General features: G+C 48.3%; 1 long non-coding RNA gene and 1 pseudogene across 1 annotated transcript; one reads left to right on the top strand and one right to left on the bottom strand.

Annotated features, from left to right (window-relative positions):
- Positions 1–3,245: 3,245 nt before the first annotated feature.
- LOC142046193 (uncharacterized) lies at positions 3,246–4,384 on the bottom strand. Its single transcript, XR_012655092.1, has 2 exons — positions 4,303–4,384; positions 3,246–3,372 (listed from the first exon to the last, which is right to left on the bottom strand). It is a non-coding gene; the product is annotated as an uncharacterized LOC142046193 (long non-coding RNA).
- A 1,911-nt stretch (positions 4,385–6,295) lies between these two features.
- On the top strand, positions 6,296–6,451 carry LOC116837682 (U4 spliceosomal RNA; annotated as a pseudogene).
- Positions 6,452–8,544: the final 2,093 nt, after the last annotated feature.

Here is an 8,544-nt window from a genome sequence, read left to right as displayed (position 1 = left end):
CTTCAACTCCCACTGAGGTCAACAGAAGTTGAGGGTGCTTAGTACCCTGCAGATTCAAGGCCTTAATCCTTAGTCTCATAGCTGAGATTGCCAGTAAGAGTGATGGCTGACATGGGAATCCTTTGCCAGTAGGAACTGGAGTGAAACCACCAACCCACTTCTCCCAGACATCAGATAGTAACAACTTGGAATCATTGCTTACTTGAGCCACATTTGAAATGTCGATATAGAGGGGAAAGGTTCTGTATCCCATTGAAAAAACAACAAACCCTGAATTAGCCAGTCTCCTGTGTGAGGCTTTCTTTGTTTTTATAGTCAGTACATTCAGTAGCTCTGCAATATGAAACTTCTTCAATTCAGTCTCTAAGTGTGGGAGAGTGTGAATGTTTCCAGCTCCTGGTAATGAATATTTTGGCACAGCCTGACACAGCAGGCACAGGGTTGTTGGCAATACTCTGAAAAACTGACTAGAAATAGTTTATTACTGGACCCTCAAAGCAATATTACTGAGATTCCCTTGTTTCCTACAGGTGAGTGTCACAGAGGGACTGTGGTGACACTGGGTATTGTTCAACCTCAGGACAAGAATAGCAGGGCTGTCATGAAAAGTCACTGAAAGTAATCTGTGCTTCCTTTCCTTTTGAAAGGTAATTAGCTTACTTTAACAAGAAGGCCTTTCCAGGTGTTCCTTTATCAATCCCAAAGGGCCAGTGTGGTTGGTTACATGCGCGAGGCACAGTTAAAGATGTAAAGGCTTTGTTTTGTTTATATTATGCAGTATTGCCTAACAGCAGAAAAGGTTCACAGATTATTTTAAAACTGGTTGCCTGTGGCTGGCTCCTGGAGGGCCTGGAGGGCAGCAGTGGGTACAACCTGTAACTCTTCTCCAGAATGAAACTTGGTTCTTTTGTATCAGAGGGGTAGCCGTGTTAGGCTACGTCTACACTGCACGATTATTTCGAAGTAGTTTAAACCGATATTACGAAACCGATGTTATAAAATCGGTTTTGCGCGTCCACAATGCGATCACAAAATCGATTGCTTGAGTGTCCCATTGGTCCAATGGCTAACCAATCGATTTTCAGTGAGCGAGTGCACTGTGGGTAGCATGCTTCCTCAGCTATCCCATAGTTCCCACTTCCGTGTGAAGAGCACAGTGCTGATGGGCCAGAAAACATTGCCCCCGTGGATGCTGGGTACCAGTCCTCACCCCTCCCTTTGTGAGGGCAGCAGACAACCCTTGCAGCGTTTTTTCAGCGGAGATGGCACTTGAGCAAACGCATTGCAAACTAGCAATCATGGAACCCTAGATCACAAACGGTATCCTGACGTTGTCAACACCTCGCGTACTCTCGTGCTGACTATACTGGAACAATGAACTGCAAGGCAGGAGGAGAGGAGGAGGCAGCTATTGCTGAGCGGCGGAGGACAGCGATGACGAGATGGAGGCAGAATTCTCCATAACCGCTCTAGCCCCAGAACGTTTTGGAGCTACTGCTATTAACGGGGCATCTACTACCACACTTGAACGCCGAATTTGGGCACGGGAACAAAAGCACAGACAGACTGGTGGGACCGCATTTTTTGACGGTGTGGGACGATTCGCAGTGGCTGCGAAACTTTCGCATGCGTAGAGCACTTTCTTAGACTTGTGACATGCTTCCCCTGCCCTGAAAACGCCGTAATATACGAGACATGAGAAGGGCAGCCACTGCACCCGATGGTTGAAGTCTGGGGGCAAAGCACAGTGCGAATAGCCCTCTGGAAGCTTGGTAATGTTTCTGTCGCAACGGCACCAAGACTAGGTCTGCTAAACCGGGAGATACCTTAGTCTCTGCGGGAAATCAATTTGGATTTAAAATGTCGTAGAGGACATGAGATAGGTGACAGGACAAACATATTTACTTACTGGGGAGACTGCTCGGAGTGAATGGCAGATGTAGCAAAGCTCGGTTAGTGAAGTCCATTCAGTCTACAGTTGATAATTTTTTTTTCCGCCCTACCCCCCCCAAGAAAAAACGTGTTTTTGTAAGTGACCTACCTGTGATGGTCTGGGAAGGTTGCAGATACAGGCCTGCCACTGCGAAGGAGGGTGTTATTAGGGTCTGGGTGTAGTGGATGGGTGCTCTTGCCACCACTGACCCCCGCCTGACTCGACATTACAGATGCTGAATAGTCTCATCCGAACTGTGAGTTCAGGGCGACCCAGCCTACCCCTTGATGCCATGGCTCATGAAGCCATACACTGGCAGCCTGGACAGTGGTCAGGAGCTGTTCAACTACAGGCTGAGCAAGTGCCGGATGGTGGTAGAATGTGCATTTGGCCGTTTAAAGGGTCGCTGGCGATCATTACTTACTCGCTCAGACCTCAGCCAAACCAATGTCCCGCTTGCTATTGCTGCTTGCTGTGTGCTCCACAATCTTTGTGAGACTAAGGGGGAGACATTTATGGCTGGGTGGAGGCTGAGGCAAATCACCTGGCCGCTGAGTACGAGCAGCCAGAGACCAGGGCGATTAGAAGAGCACACCTGGAGGCGCTGCGCATCAGAGAAGCCTTGAAAACAAGTTTCAGCACGGCCCAGGGTACGGTGTGACTGTTTGCTTCCCCTTGATGAACCCTCCGCACTTGATGGACTTATTCAGTGTAAGCAACCCACCCTCCCCCCTTTTCATTACAGGTTGGCGAAGGAAATAAATTCTGTATCGTTTAAAAATCATTTATTATCATTAAAAGTAATTATGCATCTGTTAAAAAATCATGAGTTTTCCTTACTAGATTTCCCTGTAAGCAACCCACCCTCCCCCTTTCGATGTATTCTGTATTACAAAGGAACTATAAAAAAAGGCAGAGAATTAGGGAAGGTCCCTGACTGCTGTGCTTTGGAAGGAGGGGGAAGGGAAAGGCTACTAAGCACATGTGTAGCGTAATTACAGCCTTTTCCTTGAACTCTGCAGGGGTGTGGAGGAGTAGGCGGGTGCAGAAAGCCTTCCACCACGCGTTCTTACACGTCTGGGTGAGGAGATATGGGACGTGGGCTTGCAGGAGAGTTATATACAGGGGCTGCAGTGGCACTCTGCTACTGTGCTGCTCTTCCTGAAGCTCCACCATGCGTTGGAGGATTTCAGTTTGAGAACGCAGCAGATCCAGCGTTTCTTCTCTCCAACGCTGGTCTTCCTGCCTAGCCCTCTCAGATCGTTCACTGGCATCTTTCCTGTACTTTGCTACCACATCCTTCCAATCATTCTGTTTATCCCTCTCATTGCGTGTTACTTCAATAATTTCTGTGAACATTTCATCTCGCGTCTTCTTCTTCCTCCGCCGTATCACAGCACACCCTCGTGATGGCATAGGGACTTCTGAGAAATGTGCAGCTGCATGGGGAAGGCAAACCAGGGTGATAAGTATGTGGAAAGATACCTTTTACAGAGCAATGATAGTACTCTTTCACATAGAACACTATCCACCTTACAGAGCACATGTGATCTCTATACAAGGTCGCATTTTGTAGCGTTTAAATATTCAGTGTCTGTGTGACTGGTGTGGCACACACACAGACGCAGGTACGGCCAAACGTACGTCCACGCGGCGATGGTAAGTGAGGCTTTTAAAATTTTGACTTCTCCGCCGTTCATATACACAGTGATCTATATGATGCCTTGCTCCTGTTAAGAGGAGCCTGCAAAGCCCAAACCCCCCTCTTTCACATCCACCAACAGCGCATGGCTCCTATCATATACGATCACTGCTAGTGATCACCCTACATCACCCCCCGCATCGCGTTGCTGGTAGCAGGGAAGAATCCTGCTTGCCAGACGCTGAAAACTCGTCGCTATCCCTCCTCCCATCCCCCCGCTCTGGCCAGTAGCAAAATCGCCATGTCTGCCCCCTGTTTACATTCCTGATGTTCTACAAGGTAACAATGGATGATATCTCTCTCCTGACAATAGCACCGCAGGAGGCAGATCGTTTGTTTATGCAATGCCTTCAGTGCAATGCCTTCAATGCCTGCAGTACCAAATGTCTTGCAAAATGCAAGGCGTTGAAAAGTTACCTACTATGGGGGAACGGAGAAGGCTGTCTTGGCCAGAAATGTTCTCATATAGCATAAGGGTTTTTGAGTTCCTCCACGATCGATTCATGGACATTAATTTGGAGGATTTTCACTCCATCCCCAGACATGTTAACGAAATTTTCCTGTAACAGTAATGGCTGCGACTGCAGCAAAAGCCCTGGTGTCAATGCGATCTACAAAAACCGTCTTGTTTTAATCCGTGTTTGGTACAGAATGAAGGGACACTTACCGGAGGTCGCTTCCATGGCTTCACTGTCTGGGCTTCTCGCTTGGGAGCGCAGGGACTGTGATTCTTGGGTCTCAAAAAGATCCTGGCTGTTGGGTTTTACGGACTGCTGTGTGCTATCACCACGGTCATCTTCATCCTCAATTCGTCTCCATCTTCCCCTCGGCTACATCCTCAGAAACACTTGATATTTCAATCCAAAGTCTGAATCCACGGACAGGGGTGGGGCACTGGTAGCGCTGAACCCCAAAATTGCATGTAGTTCAGCATAGAAGCGGCATGTTTTCGGCTCAGAGCCTGACCTTCCGTTTGCTTCTCTGGCTTTCTGGTAACCTGTCTAAGTTCCTTCAGTTTCACTCGGCACTGAAGGGAGTCTCTGCTGTGACCTTTATCAGCCATAGACTTTGAAACGTTTTCAAAAACTTTTTCATTCGTTTTTGGAACGCAGTGCTTGAGCACTGAGTCCTCACCCCAGATAGCGATCAGATCCAGAACCTCCTGTGTGGTCAAGCTGGCGCTCTTCTTTCGAATATCAGGAGACTGCATTGTTGACGAGTCAATGAGCTCTGTGTGGTCACCTGTGTGTGTGCTGACCCTCACGGTGGACAATCAGGAAATGAATTCAAAAGTTCGCGGGGATGTCAGGCTTTTTCCTGTTTTACCTGGCCAGTGCAATCACAGTTTAGTGTCCGATGCTATCATGAGTGCCTTGGTGACAATGGTTCTGAAACCCAAATTGGGAGATGGCTCACTTGGGGGCAGATCAATCGCTCCCTTCTGGTTCTGAAAATTGCAGTATTGGTCCTGCCTGGACTGTCATAGCCCACGACTGCCTGCCTCCAAGTGACCCCCCCCCGTTTATTGGTCACAATAAGTCTATGTTTTCGTATTCTGGTATTCCTCACGACTTGCATGACAGAAATGGGGGTGGGCCCTGCCACGGTAGCTGCAGAGGTTGGGAGAGAAGGTGAAGCAATGAGTGCGGTTCTATGCGTAGAGAACCCCCTGTTAATACAGCCATGGAGTAGCTGCCGCTCTTCTAATACACTGACTCTTCCTTCAGAGGAGCTAGCCGTGTAGGCTGGATCTGTAAAAGCGCAGAGAATCCTGTGGCCACCTTATTAGACTAACAGACGTCTGTTAGTCTGTAAGGTGCCACAGGATTCTCTGCTGCTTTGACTCTTCTTGTAGTCAGGACTGACTCTATTTTAGACAGCATAAGGAGGGATTGACTCAGTGGCCAGTGAGTCATCCCAGTTTTGCTTTTGCGTTGTCTGCCCCCGGCTGATTTTTACCAGGGGGCACTCATGATAGCAGTGGACGTTTAGAAGAAGGAGAGATAAAACCGTCATGTATTGCCAGTTTTCTCTGGCAGTAGAACGTGTACGGAACGAATGGTAACCATCTCTGCCCTATCAAATTGCAAAAGCCAATTGAATGCTTGGTGTTGTAGCGCTCGAGTGTCGCCTCTTGTCTCCACGGCAATCTAGTACACAAATGGGTGACGGAAAAAAACAAAAAGCCGACGTCTCAGTGCTGCCGTTGCTATTGGTTTTCTGCAAGGGCAATCCAGAGAGAAAATGTGCAAAGGACTGTCTGCTGATGTTTTCCCGGAGCAAGGATGACTTGACCAACGTTTACCCAGAACCCCCGCCGTCTGTGACATTAACATTTGCATCAGGGGTCTTGACTTCCCGGGGGCCCCAGTGGGGGATCATGCGAGGACAGAACGGCGGTGCTTGAGGACTCCCGCTATTCCCACATCCTCAGCAGATCTCTTAAAACTATTTTGCATTTCTTGGCTTAGCGGGCCAGTGTCTGTAGCTTACAACACGTGTCTTTTATGGTTCACGGAACAGCTATTCAGTTTTTCCTTCCCCTACCCCAGCACGAAAATGAACGTAAATAAAGCAATCCTTGAGTACTTACAATATCACCCTCTTTTATGCTGAATGCTTACTGACAGAGGGAATCTTGCAGCACTGAGGAGCATTAGAGCTTTGCACAGTGGCAGTATCATAACCAATGAAGTTAATCTGAGGTGTGATTATTGCTACTTAAATCTGCTCCTTTCCTGGTGGTAGATGGTTACAGTACTACTGGAAACAGTAGAAACTGTTACCATCTCCCTCTTTTTGTGACACTCACCAGTAAAATGGCGACAGAAACAGATAATAACCCGTGTGTTAAATTTTGAAAGGAAAATGGGGAATTTAACTCACTTGGGACTGCGGTTCAATTCCTGCCCTTTATGCGTTAATAAAAATAGAGTCAGTCCAGACAAGAATAGGATACAGTTGTATTAAAATCAGTGTAGCACAGCGCAGCTGCCTCCGCATTTCAAGTATTCACAGAGGAGGGGAGCCGCCTGCAAAGTAACACAACCGTTGCTTTCCCACCTACCTGGGCTACCCACGAGCAGTGCCCCCCCACCCATTGTTGGCATGATGTTATGAAGAATGCATGAATAAGAATCACAGAGTAGTTACTGAGATCAGATGAGGGGTGAGGTAGCCACCATGGCTATGACAGTCCATGCATTCAGAATCTTTTCTTTACGCAAGAGAGGAAAGGGGTCGTTGATGAAGCTCAGCCCCAGGTGATAAGATGAAGACAGTTACAGGCGTTCCTGTACCATTCACTGGTCAGAAAAAGGGAGTCATTTCCATTTTTCACCCGGAGCCCCCGGCCACACTCAGCCAGGAGCATATCACTGGGCAGCCGTTCTACCCCTGGGAGGTGGCAGAGGGAGCGGATACTGCCTCTTCACCGCAGCCAGCATCGCGTCTGCAGCAGCATTCAGTACACAGAGGGTGACATTTACCAGTACTCAAGGAATTATTTATTTCACTTTTTTTTACGTGCTGGAGGGGCGAAAACTGTACAGCTGTTCCGTTGAACCACGCAACACACCGTGTATACGCTGCAGACATTGGGCGCGCAGCCAAAAATGCAAAATATTTTTCAGAGGACCGCTGTGGCAGACTGGTAGCTGCTAGTTTCCTTCATTTACCCCCTCCCTCCCTCCATGACCATTCCGTTGAGTGGTCTGCTTCCCGTTATGTTGTCACGCACCGCCTTTGTATCCTGTAGTTTATTTTTCCAAAGGCTTGGCATTTCCTGTTGCACTTTAACGGACCTCTGATAAAAGGAATTGTCTCACCATACAGCGATAACATCTGCTATTCTCCGAAGGTTCAATGCAGGGAGAACTTTTGGCATTTTGAACTGCATCGCTCACCCGTGTGGATCAGAGCTGGACACGTGGAAAGCAGGAAATGTCACTGTAAAGCTCTCGGGGATTTCCCTGTTTACCGGCACTCCGCATCCGAGTTCGGTAGGTTGAGGCCAGGAGCGTTCAGTGGGCACTGTCCTGCCTAGAATAATAGGCAAGGTAACAGAGATCCAGTGTATCAGAGAGCACAGCGTGCTCCGTGTCAGTAATTCACAGGGGTTGCCCCTGCAAGAAGCGCACCCGTTGCCTTTCCTCTTCCCTAACCTTCCTGGGCTACCGTGTCATTCCCCTCCCTCCCGTTCTGTGTCATGAAGAATATTAAGGAATACCAGAATAAGAAACAGAGGACTTGTTTTAGTGAAAGAAAATGAATGTCGGGGGGGAGGCACTTGGAGCAGCCGTCCGGGGCTATGACAGTCAGCAGAATGGACCTATTTTTAGTACTACCATGAAGGAGGAATTGACCATTGCCAAGCGAGTCAATTCCCAATTGATTGCAAAATTTTGAGCCCAAGTTTCAATGCGATTAAGCTTGTTATTAGCCCGTTCTGTCCTATCTACTCGCCCTAGCAGTAGCAATGTGCCCTTGATGTTAAGCAGTTAGGCGGTTCTCCTGGGATAGGTTGCGGCAGGTCTGCAGACTGTCTACCACCAGAGAGGAGGAGCATATCTCCTCTCAGTGCTTTTGTGCGCTCCCGTCTACCAGCAGCATTCAGTACACATAGCTAGGTGACATAGAAAGGTTAGTCATAGAATGATTTTCTTACCCTTTTTGTTCACGTTGTGGAGGGGGAAATAAAACTGCAGGAGCTGTTCCCTGACCACGCCCGACACTGTGTTTGACCCTACAGACATTGGTTGGAGCTCTGCCAATAATGCAAATTAATTTTCATAGACTGCTGTGGACTTGTGGGATAGCGGAGTCCTCAGTGACCCCCTCCCTCCCTTCATGAGCGTCCATTGAGTCTCTGGCATTCCCATTACGCTTGTCACGCAAGCGCTGTGTATCC

Source organism: Chelonoidis abingdonii, chromosome 2, assembly GCF_003597395.2.
Source record: "Chelonoidis abingdonii isolate Lonesome George chromosome 2, CheloAbing_2.0, whole genome shotgun sequence".
Lineage (NCBI taxonomy): Eukaryota > Metazoa > Chordata > Testudines > Testudinidae > Chelonoidis > Chelonoidis abingdonii.
This window is presented reverse-complemented; position numbering and strand designations above follow the sequence as displayed.